The sequence below is a fragment of the Melanaphis sacchari genome, unplaced genomic scaffold (genome assembly GCF_002803265.2).
Source record: "Melanaphis sacchari strain LSU unplaced genomic scaffold, SCAv2.0 Contig33_pilon_pilon, whole genome shotgun sequence".
In the NCBI taxonomy this organism is placed as follows: Eukaryota; Metazoa; Arthropoda; class Insecta; order Hemiptera; family Aphididae; genus Melanaphis; species Melanaphis sacchari.
The window spans coordinates 202775-218929 of record NW_020271205.1 but is presented as its reverse complement, the minus strand read 5'-3'; positions in this window follow the sequence as shown (position 1 = coordinate 218929).

Here is a 16155-nt window from a genome sequence, read left to right as displayed (position 1 = left end):
TGGCTATGTTTAGAACACTATATTTACTTATTAACAATAAACACACTCTTAATCAAACATAATAACCATATAACATATTCATGTACAAATTATTTCTAAAATAAATTTGATCCTATGGTCTTCAATTATGAGAAAATACCATAATATTTTATTTGAAAATATATTGAGATTTCAAAATTTTATCTACTTTAAAGAAGTAACTAAGTTCTAGCTATCATTTAAAGTTTGCATCAAAATATCGTTCAGGTAGAAGCAACATTTATTAATTATTTAAAAAGTTTAATGCACACCTTAACTCTCACAGTTAACAATAGTCAATAACCCTTTGTTCCAAAGTTTATAAATTAATGTAATTCCTGGAAATCCTTCAAGATGCCTGAAGCACAGATGGTGTATAGATATATCGCTAAACTATATCAGTAATAATAAAAGAAACAAATTGAAAATATCACCCATTGGCCATCTAATTAATGGCTGGCTGTTTTTGTCAAACTATTCATATCTATGTAAAAATTCCATTCTGTGCATTTCATGTTGTATTTGCAGGTAAATATGAGGTGCAGTATAGAATAAAATATGAAATATAAAATGAAAAATGTAAAATAATATCAAAGAAATTCTTGAGAAATAAACTTCAAACTATTATACGCCAATTCGTATTCCGTTTTCCGTGTATACTCGTATATGTATATACATGTTTAATACGTAAGTTACAAAATGTTGGTTACGGATTTAAGATCCTTTCAATAATTGATTAATATATTATACAAGACATGTTTTGTGCAGCATAAAGTCGGCTTTAGGTTTTACGCGAGATCACTGAAAATCGATTGAAACTTAAAGAGGGACAATGACGCAATGTATAAGTCTGTACAATATATTACATTATATAATACAGTGTTATAAACACGCGTAGGCTTAGGTACACAATGTTTGTACTTTTCTATATAATTACGGAAGTGATATCGCGTGTGACTGTTGAAAATACACATAATATTAGGTAGGTACCTATACATATATAATATGCATTACAAATTACTACTACTACTACTACTAATGCTTACAAGGTTTCCTGGTACAAATTATCTGGATCGAAACAAAAACCTTGTGTATAAGTACCTAATAACTCTTGATGATGGGTGAAACTGTGTAAGCACACGCAGAATATTATTTATGTATTTAAGTATTTATTTATTTATTATAATTAATTAACGCCCTTATGGGAAATTTTTACAGAAGTGCAATATGTAACTTGAAGTATAATAATACAATATATGATGATAACCGTTTAGATTTATAATAATACATAGACTTAAAAAATAATAGCCTTTGCGGTATTGGTGGCCACGAACTATAGTATACTCCATATATGTGGGTAGCTGACTCGTTTGCCAGACAGGGGTCAATGGGGGTGAATATGACTGTAAAGTCAAAAACACGTAAGAGGGTGATAAATGGAACAACGGAGACGGAGCGGATGTGTTGTTCAGGGAAGTCGGAAACGTGTACAGAATAAGATAGTGGATACATTAATTTACGGTCAATAGTTTTTCTGGGAAACATTAAATTGGCATCAACTCTTTTGTTTGATAGGGTGGCTAATAATCCTATAATGCTTGTAAGTCAGCAGTATAGCCATGCGATAACGGGTGGATGAAATTGAGAAGTAAAAACAAGACTTTCGAAAAACAGGAAATGCTATTGTACACACTTCATATACCTAATACAAGTATATAATGAGATTTCATAGATCTAATATATATATACATAATATAACCATACATAGATATACATATTGCAGTGTACAAGAGGGTGTTTTCGTGTTATAACATTTCCATCTCCGCCCCTTAGCCGCGGTGTATAGAAAAAATCTTTTTATTGAGATGTTTAAAAAATATAAAAATATGTTGTCAAGTAATATATATGATGATTGATGGTAAATTCTGTTTCATATTTCATGATATTGTTATTTTGTTTCATGTTTGACGATTACAGCGGAAAGTGCGTGAATCCCCCACGACTTATATTTTAACCTAAATTATAATACTCCACTAAAAAAGAATCTTAGAGGTTAAACGCACCTATAGAATAATAATAATAAAAAAAAAAAAACGATTATATACCTGCAGAACACGCTGCAGTGTACGCGCATCACTATCGCGGAGCGCTTCTAACGGCGATATGCCATACAATAATGATTTGAATGGATATATTATACGAATACATAAAAAAATATGTAACCATGTATTCGGTCGCGACGAGCTGGAATGAAAAAAAAAAATTAATTGAAGTAGGTAGATAGGCGCATACCGCGTGGGTACTATCATTATATATTATTATATACGAAGAAACCCGTTCGAGCCGTCGTCGTCGTCGTCGTCGTCGGTGACGGCGGCGGTGGTCCGAAACGAGCGATGCCTATGTGGTCGTTAAACTCGGGTAAAAAAAAAAAATAATAAAAAACGTGCCTCCTATATACCTACTATTATTATTATTATTATTATAATAATACAATATATTACAATTAACGTTTAGGTTCTAGCGTAGATTCGGTGTACTTATCTCGATTCTCGGCGCGACGAGACGATTATCCTCAGCGCGTTCGTTATTATAATATTGTTGTATATTATTATAATCTTCTCTCGAAAAATAAACCCGACGCGGATGAATAAATTAGTGCTTTTTATGCGTTTCGAAATGTACGATGGAGACTCGGCTAGCGGCGCGTCGAAGAATATAGAAAAATATAATATAATAAATCGAATGGAACCAGTCGGCGGTCGTGAGGCGTGGGCTGCGTGGGGCTTATGTATATATATATATATATATATATATATATATATATATATATATATATATATAGGTACATATAAATATAATAATAATGTACGCATAACACACGCACACAATATATATATATATTATATTTAGTATAAACGCACTATACGGGCGGCGTGTATTATACACGTACACACACACACACCCACACACAAACACACACACAATATTACAATAATATTATATTATATTATATTATATTATTATTATTATTTTTCCGAGAAACAGAGTGTCGATACAGCCAGCTGCAAAGTGTGTGTATGGGTGTATTTGTGTGTGTGTGAGTGTGTACATTGTATTTAAGTATAATATATATATGTACGCATATATGTGTGGGCCGCTGCCGGGAAAGGTGTTTTTTTTTTTTATATACGTATATTATTATATCCGTTGAGAACGTCATAATATGAGTAACACTGTAGCGATTTCTGATTATTATTTTTCTTTTTATGTTATACCATTGAAATAAATAATAATAGGTAATATATTTTGTGAGAAAAGCAGCTCTGAGTGTGCACCTCTCCAGTCGTCGTGACTCGCGGAGATACGCTGCACATGCGGCGTGTATACAGATTGTATATTTATGCGTACGACCCGAGAATGTATATGTCGTCGCCGATAACCACGCCGCCACACATGGTGCATCGCTCGTGCAGGATTATAGAGGGTGAAAAACTGATTTTTTTTTCATATCATATATATGTACGCGTTGGCCGTGTTTAAATATATATACACGATATATTATATAAATGCGTGCACGTGAGAAGCTGTCGCAACATATTATTATAATTATAACGGATTGTGGATAAAAAAAAAAAAAAAATAAAAAATAGACATCAATCATTACATTTGTCAATGTCTCTGTAACGTGACGTTCCGGGATGTTAATTTATTTGTTAACGAAAAAAAATTGTTTTCTGGCGCAGCATCACAGGAAATAACTAGTCCTATAGGCTTATGTTTATTATATTAGTTTTTTCATTCGCTCCGTGTACCTGTTATAATCTGTCTGCATGCACTCGATGTTTTAAATTAGTAGGGGTAGGTTATTATAATAAAACCTATGTACCAATACGAAAATTATCCCATTCCATGATCGAGAATGTGAAATTACTACACCCTCCCTAGTCCTCACCCATACTCATTTTAACCTTTTTACTAATATTCAGAGTGTAAAAATAGAATTAAGTTTATGGAATACAAAACTTTTACGCATGGAAAAATCTTTTAATATAGGACTTGATATTTTATTAATTTATGTAAGTTTGAATCATTTCCTATAATGTGTATAACTTTATTACAAATATTTTATACTCTTCGCGAATCAATGGCAACACCAGAAAGAATGTATTCATGCCTATAAATCGGTTGAAATTATACTTAAGAAATACTATGGAAGAGGATAATAGATATAATGTAGTTATTATATGTTTTTTAGGCTGAAAGAAAATATTTTTATCATTGAAATAAGTAATAAATTAACAGTTCAAACACAAAAGAGTAAAATACTTTATTTGAAACTATTACTTTTTAGATTTAGTTCATTTATTTTATAGTTAAATTATAATATATGTTTGAAATTGAAATTTTATACTTTTATATAATTAAATTATGTAAATTGTGTGATAATATTATTCTAGAGTCGTCAGAATGGTTTAGTCATTAGAGTTGTTCATCGGGATATTACAAACACAATCGCAAACAAAGTGCTTGACGATTTAAAGTTAATGATCAAATAGTGCATGTTAAAAAATCAGATACATCTTACCTTCCCCTTATGACGAAATCATTTTATCATCACTGGCACATACATAAGGAGTAGTATATCACTACGGGAAATCAAAGGTACAAAAATAAGAAAAAGAACATACAGATTAGCTGACGAGCATGAATATTCAGATAATCAGGTATTATAATATTGTTGAAAAACAAAGCGTTATGAACATTCCCTAGTCTCGTGGTATAGGTGTGAAAAATTTAATGCCAATCGATTCAATAGTTTCCAAAAGTTTAAGCTCCATAAAAATGTACATTAATTAATTTATAAAATATATATCTTAGGTATTTATACTTATTATGTTATATAAATTATAACGATTTTCGAATTTTCAAATTCAATCAAACTTAAGTTTAAAATGTTCTTTTAATAATATGTAATGTACAATTTATTTACTTATGTATTTATCAACAATTTTATACTCTTTTATTGTTCGATAAGTTGATGGGCAATTATATAGATATACTATAATTTAACGCACGTTAATAGCAGACGATGCATAAAACGATGACGACTGGCGTAATGCTGTAGAAAAACATTTTTTATTGATCTCCATTTGATATAAACTTCGTAAATGTAAATATTTTTCATTTATAACAATGTCTCTTTGTTTTTTGGGGTAAATAATATTCATAGTTTTCTCGTATTTTATTATTTTGGGTTACAATGTTGTAGATCTATCTTTAACCACAATTATTTATCTGTATAATATGTTATACTCAAATAGAAACCTTGATATTGTTACATGACTGTATGTATCAGTATATCACTATATCAATACTAACAAACATTTTGCAAACAGTTTTATTCCTATAAAATCTTAATTAAAGTATCGTATTATCGTCTTAGTACAAAAAATTATTAAGAGTACGCTACACGAGAATTTGAGAATTTAGTATAGGTTCCTATCGTATTCCTCTATCGTATAATTTTAGAATAAGCTAACGACAAAGGCTTTCTAAAATAAACGTCTAAAATTTTTTTTTTTCGTTTTCAATAGCTCAATACAATTAAAAAAAATCTAGGAAATAAATATAACGTCAAACGAATCAAGAATAAATTACCATTTCCCCTCGCACCCTGTTGATTAGTCAATCGAATCTAATCGCATCTATAAATAAACAATTGGTCGGTTGAGATGTTGTATTTTGTTTTCAATCGAGCAAAATTATGTGAAATGTTTTTAGTTTTTAATAGGATTATAGATAAAATAGTAAAATTAAATCGATTTACTGCAGTTGTACTTTTATCTAAAAAGTAGGTATTGGTAGATAAAATAAATTTTATTTTTAACGTACTTATGTATTAAAACTATAACTATGGACGATATTAATTATTGATATTTTATAATGTTTATGGCTGATGGCTGTATACCTATATCGTCCGACATACGTACGTATGTGAGTTTAAAACAATAGCTACAGATTGTTTAATCCGAGCTCCTCAGATAACTATGTTAGTTGGAAAAACTCAGAACCACAGTAAGTGATAACTTTTGATACCGTATGTATCCATGGTTTTTATATAATTTTACGATAAATCAGTATGCTATATGTTTAATAATATTAACTTAGCGCAATCTAATTAACTATTAAACCGTGTTTTAAGCGTTAACTTACGGACTAAGATTTTACCTATCGTTGTATTCTCCGGTGTATTATCGTAGGTTTTAATTGTATACTGTTTCTACCTATAATATTATATAGATTATAGAGTATACAATACATAATGTTTGATTAAACATTATTTATAAAAAGCTTATTATATAATACTTAAATACGAAAACAATAGTTTATATTTTATAATATAAACGTAGTTATTTAGATAATTATAAAGAAATTAGGTTTTTATAACTTTTTCATATTTACTCTTTTTAATAATTACTGTTATTCTGGTTATGTACAAACGGTGCATACTAGCTGCACATGTGCTGAAGATCTTTATGAATCTTAAAAATGAATAACAATATAATAATAGTAATAAATATTTTTTTATAGTTATTTAATTTGCTACTCAATTGAGCATAGGTTATATATTTTTCGTCATTTAATTGAACACAGATGTTATTAAACGATAAAAATTCAAAATACGATACAATTGAGCATATAAATATATAGGTACAACGTTGCTGTTTTTATTATTTATAAAATAAATATTTGTTTTACTTACTATTAAATAAATAAATAAATAAATAAATAAATACTTATTTCTTAATTTAATATAATATTGTCGTTTTTCCCCTTAAAAATTAAAATATAAAAAAAATTATTTGTAAAAGTCATAAAAAAGATACATACATAATATATCATAAATAAATTACACATTTTAAAGTGATAAAAATACTTAAATACTAAATACTTATTTTCTACTTTTAATAAATATTTTGGTTAACCATTAGAATGTATTTTTTTTATTCTTTATCGCTTTTCAATAAAACTTTTCATATTTTTATGATTTTTAGTTTGAATTGACCGAATTTTGGTCATTTTTTCAGCCTGAGTTTGTCAACCTATAATTATAATAATAATGATTAACATATGTTCTTTAGTCCACATATTTGGGGAAAATATAGAGATTCGTTATCTATATAAATATAATATATTTATTAAAAATATAATTGGAAAATGCTAAACTGACACTATCATTTGAACAGACGCTTATAAGTTTGATGAATGCATCGACTACGTTATAACTATGAAGAAAAGTCATTTCTAAAATACTTTTAATCCAATTTCCTAGTTCATCATTTTCTGTTTTATAGGCTATTCTGAGTTTGAGATCGCCGTTTTCCTGTTTATCTAAAATAATAAGTATTACAATTTATTTGATTTAAAATTATTTTGTATTTACTTTCGCCATTGTGATTAGTAATAACTAATATTAGTTTAAATGAAGTAGGCTAGTTATTAATTGTAGGTACATTTTCAAAAATTTCATAGACATGCGGTTTGGTGTGTTGCCTTTTCAAAGTCTATTTATAATTTTTGTTTTGATAACATGAATCGAGTTACTGAATATTTATACTTAGGTATTTATCTTGTAGGAATATCCAATTGTTTTATATTTATATTTTGATTTTTCAAATAAAAAAAAAAAAAAACCAATAGCAAATAATAATCATTTTTAAAATCGTAAATAGCTGTTCAAAATATTTAGATGCGTAATTAAATATAACATTGACAAAAAAATAAATAAATAAAATGTATACAATCATGCCAAATCATAAATCATAGGTTAAAATCATAAATAGTACATGAAAAACTATTGTCTTCCGAGAATAGGTATGTATAAATGGGTTATTCATAAAACTTAAAATCGTCTTGTGTTTTCATTAAATTCAATTGTAAAAAACGTCTTCCGGTGACAAGCAATTCGAGAAGTATTTTTTGTTATCTGTCATGCATTGTATGAGGAATTGTTTTTAAATTTTGTTGAACAATTGAAAATAGTAATTATATAAGATAAATTATTTAAAATTTTGCTTCTTATTAGTTTTAAAGATAGAGACTTGAGTTAACAGCCATTCTGCAGCACCTATGTCCTTTACAATTATTTTAACGTAATGTAATTGCCTTTCTAATTTATTTGACGAATTTTCTACATGAATATGTTTTCATTTAATTATAGTTTTTTACCAGGCCCAGAATAAATCATAGTTGTATAATTATTTTTCTTGCATCGCCATTTTAATAATTCACCTTATTTATAAGCCCAATAAATCTATACTTAAGACCTATAATATTTGCCAATTGTTTTCCTATTTTTGATAAATTAACTTAGATTTCATTGTAAATTCCCATCGTGTTTGGTGTTTATAAAAAAAAATTATTTTTACCAATACTAAAATAAAACAGTGAAATGAATAACAACAAACAACGACCAACTTCTAATGACTGATAGTTGAGTCTTAATAATTACTTTGGCTAACAATTTAACAATCTGATTCAATATCGAACAGCGTAGTAGTTTATCTCAAAAATCATTAAAACATCATATAATATGACGTGTAGATAACAAATAATAATTGTACAGATGAACGTCAGCCGGTCTCCTCACACGACTCGTGTATTCGGCTAACATTATATAATCTCCTATATGTGCGTGCGTATTTCTGATTTTATGATTATGACTCGTAATGTACAATGATTGACGAATATTCACCTATATTTACGAAAAATTGACAACGTTGCATTCGTATTTGACCGTGTTCGACAGTGTTGTTCAAAAATAAAAACCGCGTTCAATCTGATTCCACCTAAGTTATATGTTTTAAAATGTATAATTAACATTAAAATACTTTTTTTCCCGAAAGCTGTTAAAGTTATAAATATTAATAAATACAAAATAAAATACACATTCAATAGGATACTTATACACATTTATTCCGAGTACATTCATTTTGTGAAATGTCAACAATGATATAAATTGCACAGTATAACTAACATTTTAAACATTGAATCATCATAAGGTAGTACGCTTAATAAAATTTAAAATAAGTTCACATACTTCCATATTCTGATGATTTCATAAACGATCCATCGCGCATACAGGAAATTGCGTTCGCCGGGGTGTACGATCTATCCTGCCCACGAATTATTGTAAATTATGTCCATTGGAAATTTAGTAAGTATACCAAATACGGTTATACCGTTCAAAAAATAATCGAATCTAGAGAAGCGGTAGTCTTAATTGTTTACATACTTGCAGAATTGTAAGTATTCAAGTATGGGTGACCACCTTGAAAAATATGTCATCCAAGCATAACTAGCTGATCCATTCAATTTGTAATCAGATTTGTAGTTCTGTTGTAATATTTTGACTTTTGAGACCTTGACTTTAAGGATACTAGTTTCTTTTAATCTAAATTATCAATCGATTAATTTTATTGTAATATCCATTATGAACGGGTATAAGACTATAAGAGTAATATTTTTATCATAAAATCTTATGATATTTATATTTTTTACGTAGTGCATAAAAGAATCCAATTTGGTTGTCGTCTATCAGGTGTTTTTACTTATTATATCTATTATTTATTAATCGTTACTCGTTAAACTCGATCACTGCATTCTATGTACGTTTATCATAATATGTTAATACTTAATAATACTGTTTCGGTAAATTAAAAATACCAGTCGACTCTAGTTTCTGTAGATAATAATAAAACTTATATTATATGGACATTTATAAATTTATTTAATTACATCATAAAAGTCGACTTAAGCAAAAAGTGTTCGCGTTGACTATGTTTAAAGGTTAAGTAGTATACGAAGTAGTTTGAAAAAATTCTATACTTGACTTTGAGAGGTTAAAGTGCTCTAACCTCCTTCAATGCGTATTACAATTACGTTGAATCATTAATAATCATGTTTTAAAATAAATATGCTTAACCCATTTATCTAGATAGTATGTAATATATGTTCTTTGACTTCTAATATTTATTAGAAACTACTAATATTTTATTGGATTCCAAGAAATCATGTTTTATAGACGAGTTATGAGTTGATTATGGCCTAAATGAGTAGAATTTCAATGACGTGTTTAAATTATAAGTTAAACATAATCGGTTCTTTTTAAAGTGTATCATTCTTTTTTAAATCTGTTTATTATTTAAACAACTAAACAAAATTAATATACATGTTATTTCTACCGAAATAACATGCGTAAAAGTTATTTCAATTTTTGTTTATACAAAAAAAAAAAATATATATATAAATCTATGTATCGCATGTTTGTAAATTATACACCTTACGTTGTCATTATTCAATATTACTTCCGAAAAAATAAATGATTATTTTAGTGATGTGTCAAATATCAATCTATCAGCAACTGAGTTAGCTGTTACAGAAGAAATATGACGATATTAATTAATAGATAACAATTTTGTGTGTTTAATGATCGTATAGCATTATGTATAATATATTATTTTATATAATTTACATCATAATATACGCGGCAAATCATGCACGCATTTCATTCATTCATCAAAATTATATGTTAATGCCTACAATATTTGAATTTTATTCTAAGTCGAAAATAATTAACAACGTAGTGACATTGTGTATAATAAATACAATAGGGTATCTTTTTATGCACAAATACACACGTGTGGGCTAATCGGGTTATGTTTTTTGTGTGGGTTTGCGTTTCCGGAAGTCACTATACTCATCGCTCTACAGTCAAATAGAATACGGTATGAAAAAATATGTATATATTACAATTTACAAATATTTGTGTAAGTGTATGTGTGTGTGTATTGTGTGTTCAGTGTACATATTATAATGAATATAGGTGCTATACAAATTAAAAAGCATTGCTGGGATTTTATTTATATAATATAGAAACGGTGGAATAATAACAGAACAATCGTAACCGGACATGGGTATACTTAATGATTAAGCATTCCGGTCAAATAGCCTGTTCAATGGCGTAAAGAAAAATTTGGGCCCCACAAAAAAAAAAAACTGGCTCCTAAATTTTTTTCTGTATATATATAAAACATAAACTGGGTATAAAGCACTTTATAGGCTTATTATTTCATTATTTTCAAAACACTTAATAGATACATTTTTACCATATTTTTTGTGTGATGAATATACGTACGTATTATAACTATTATAGACTGATGAAAACAAATTTAATTTCAAAAAAGTCATCCTCGAATTTTTTTTTACTTTTTCTTCCAATTCAATTGATTATATAGAGAGCTTAACATTTTCGTGTGCATCTTCGTGACAAGGATCTGTAATTGGTCGTTTGTTTGTTTTTTTCCAAGAATATGTAGGTACATGTATACACACGAAACATGAAATAGAATACGACAAAAATAAATCTAAAATTTTACACGGATTGAATTATTTCTCCGGATTGACGATTTTACTTTTTACTAACACCTATTTCGGGTGCATTTCTATCTGCGTTTTCTATTGTTGCTGACAATAAAAAATATCAGCTTTTTCTGATTATATCTTTGAAAGTTGTAATTAAAATGTCAGCAAATATCCAACACTCCTCAGCAAACATCCAAAATGCCTTACCACCATTATTTGAATGGCTAATTTTATGATTCATAAATAACTATAAATTTATAATTTTATTGTAATACCTACTTATTATAAAGAACGCCGAGCAGAAATTTACATAATAATTCAATCAAATGGACAAAAAACAAAGCTCTAAAATGATTACCGATAATATACAAGCATGGAATTGTAATAAGAAAAAAAATTGCAAACTGGACTATTCTTTACAATTTTAGGTTTCAAATAATCAAACTTCAAATTTAATTTGAAGATACTTATTATATAGTAATTATAAAAACAGGATTTATAATAACTTTATCACGTGTGACGTGATTTTATTACCACATTGGCATTTGTTTACGTGCAAATAATGTTATATAACTATAACAGGCGTTTAATAGTGCATAATATATATATACTTCAAATATTAAATAGATAAAGTATAACTATAGTATAAGTATGTATATATTTATAAGACATATGTAACTACCATCATCATGCATTCATGCGCATTGAAAAGAGTCGGATCTGGACGAGCATTAGTTAGATTATATAAATGTACAAGTATTTATATATATATATAGTAGCTATATAAAATATACCGACGTCGCATTGTCCGTATCGTGTACTTATCTCATGTGAAACGGACGGTGGTGTATTATGTAACATTATAATATATGTATTGTACCTACTAAATATACACAATGGGATACGGTTCTAAGTCGTATTTCTCGTGTTATATCACACGCAGACTTGAAAGATAGGCTAACGCTCTACACAATAATATAATTATAATTAGAGCTCGGAAGTTATAGGAGTTAAAAAAGGCAAAATATGCATGCAAATATGCACAAAAAAATTGTAAAATATGCATGAAAATATGTTAAATATGCAAAATAAAATTTATTAAATATGCAAAAAAATGTACTACGTATATACAAAAAAAAATATTTTTTATGTTTTGGCTTGTATTTTGTGTTTGGTGGATTGTAATTTTTTCAATCTAAAAATATACATAGAATAAAAGTTATTTGAAAAATTATATTAATTTTTTTTTTAATTCATTAAACATATAGATTATTGTAACCGTCATACCCGTAAATGTATTGCATTGAATAACCAGAGCTTTTTTGATATTTTCTATCTCAAACGAACGACGATTGTCTGTAAGTACATTTTTGTAGCGCGAAAAACTTCTTTCAATATCCGATGAAGTTATGGGTGCGTATTTAAAGTGTGCCAAGTCATTCCCATTTAAGTCTTCTGGTAGTCCTTCCATTGACGTTGCTTCACCAGTTAAAATGCTTGATATTTTTTTTAAATCATTAAAACCACAGTTTTTTTCCAAAACATTTTTTAATTTTTCTTTGATTGCAGTGCCTGCCTCGTCAATAATGTGCTCTAACTTATTTTCGACGGATTTCACTGTCGCTATTGACTCATGTAACGGGAGTTTTTGTTTTTCGAGTTGTGTTATTGTTGCCGGTAAAAAACCATAATTTACATGAATGAAAGTTAAGTTCATTTCCACAGAACAGTCACTTACAATGTCTTTAGCTTCTCTAATAGAAACCGCACCGCTTGAATCTAGAAGTTGTAAAACTTTGTTTATTTCTTTAAAATATTGACAGTAATATGAAGCTGCTTGTAGCCATGTCCCCCAACGTGTTAGTATGGGCTCCGGCGGAAGTGGAATTCCAGGAGCTTCAGTTTTAAATAATATAGTACGAGACGGTGCTTTCAAAAATACTTGTTTTACCCTCGATATTAATTTATCTACCTTTGGAAATGACTACGTATTTCTTCTGCTATTCTATGCATTCCGTGAGCCAAACATGTGACGTGTATCATTTTTGAATATAATGCTTTAATAGCTGTACCAGCTTTTTTCATATACGGAGCCGCATCACTTACAAATAAAAGTACATCATCGTGCCGGATTCCATCTGGCCACAAAGTAAACATTGATGCATCAAATAGTTTAGCTATTGTTGAAAAATTAACTTTATCAAGAACTTCGGATGTCAATAAAAATATGTCACCAGGTTCATCTACCAATAATGTTCCCACTATTACGTTCGCAATAAATCTACCTTCGACGTCAGTACTTTCATCGATAGATACCCAAATTTTATTCCCAACAAAATGTTTTCTAATTTTATCGATTGTTTCTTCGTAACATTCATTTAAATACGTTTTTCTTAAAGTAGATTCACATGGAATATCTTTAAGGGTATATTTTTCTAGGAATGACCGAAATTCAGTATTCATAATTTTATTAAGAGGAATATTAGCACACATCATTGACTTACATAAATCTTTTGAAAATTCACATTTTTTTGGAGGTACTTGAAGAGAAAAACTGTTGTGTAGTTGATACTTTATTCATATTATTTCGTTGACGATTTAACAACCGCTCATGTTTATTCGTTTTTACATGTTGAGTAACTGTAAATCGTTTTTCGCAATTCACTTTAACTTCACAGATCTTACAAAATAGAATAGTACCGTCTGTTGAAAAAACATTTTCGCCGAATTCTAAAACGAATTTTCTAGTTTGTGAAATTTTCGGCATATTATAATTTTTTTAAATATTTAGGTAGATTTTACAGAGCACGGACGAATTTATTACACGAGACAGTTCACACACAACTGACGGGGAAAATATACTTGCCCAAATAATTCAGTCATACACCTATAAATACACTCATATATAGAACAAATCGCTATTAGATTAACGATAACGTCGATAGCAAAGACGTTAGTGCAATAAAGATAAATACGCTCCGCTGTAGGTACATCGCGTCGCGACTGTTAATTTAATCGAAAATAAAATAATAAAACCATAATTATTAAAAAAAAAACATCAATTTGTTTAGAAAATATTAAACGAGCATAAAAATCCAATGAAAATTGAGAAATATGCATAAAAAGCATATGAAAATTGAGAAATATGCACTTTTTTCTAAAACTGACAAAATATGCAAAAATATGCACTTTTAATTTTTTTATTTAAGCTTGTCATTGTATAAAACGGATTTCTAGCCTGGTCTGCTATAAATTAAGGGCATACAGAAAAATATGCAACTCCTACAACTTCCGAGCCCTAATTATAATATATTTTATGTTCCGACAATCCGACCCGCGCGTGGAATGTCCCGCGGTTTATACATATTATCGTATATAGTCTCTTTACAACTCGTATTTGGTATCTCGAATTATATTATACGCGACACGATTTATTTTTTCGGATAAAGACTACATATAAAGAGTCTTGAAGATGTCAAGTGACAAAAAAAGTGGGGATTATAATACATGTTGATTCTTATACGTGGACCAAGGACCTGCAACTGATGAAATATGGGGGATTCGATACATAATCTTTAGAAGATGTATTCATTATGCGTTAGTGTACGTCGTTTATCGTACATAATATAACAATGCACAGGATTATTATTCCTCGTGATTCGAAAACATATATAACCTTTATATTATAATATATTATATACAAGGCAACTCACCAAATACGCTCACCCCTTAATTCCTCAATAATGCAGTTATTCAATGGCTGATTTTTAAAATTTTTAAATATATTTAAAGACCATAATAACAGAGGAGTGTCGATTATCCTCACACGTCAATTATTCAGCCTGTCAATTATCTGCATTACAAATTTTTTTTATAAATTTATAAATTTAGTTTATTATTAATTACCTATGTTCATTTTATCATATAAGTACGCGTAATGAAATGCGAGATTATTTCATTATCTACTACGGCTCACTTTAATGTAGATATGTATATAATCTTGAATTTAGTTGGTTCATTAACGTGATCGTTTACACACTTCATGTGTTTGAATTAAAATTCAAAAGAAAACGTAATGTGTTAAATATTGAAACAATAATCGAAATAATAGAAAATCGATAATCGAAGTTCATCTGAATAAATAGATTTATTGTACTAACTACTTAGGGATGTCTTGTAGAAACACAAATTTATATTTTAGAATTTAGAACCTCCATTTTCAATTGTGCGGATAATTTTTCTGAAACTTAGGCGTGTCAAAATCAAAATTCCAACTAGCAGTTTTTGAGTTTTTTTAACTTTGTGTACTAATGATAAAATTATAGATTAATAATATTGAGTTGGGAAAATTTAAGGGCTATAGTTGCTTGAACATTTCAGTAATTAATATTAAGCTATCAACATTTATAATTTTTAAAAATGATCCAAGTATTGTGTATATTTTATACTGCTGTAAACCATTTTTAAGGATTTTAATCATTAGTATAATAATTTTAATATTTAAAAAAATTATTTGTTTGAATTTTGAATCAGGTATTATTAGGAACATTAAAATTTTAAAATAAGTGGACTATTAAATAATTTAAAGCAAAAAAATAAGACTATCATTTGAAAAAAAAAGAAGTTTGTATCAACACAGAACACTGCTTACAAGTAGCACAAAAAAATTTTAAGAATTTGGAAATATAATATAATAGTCTTTAAATATAT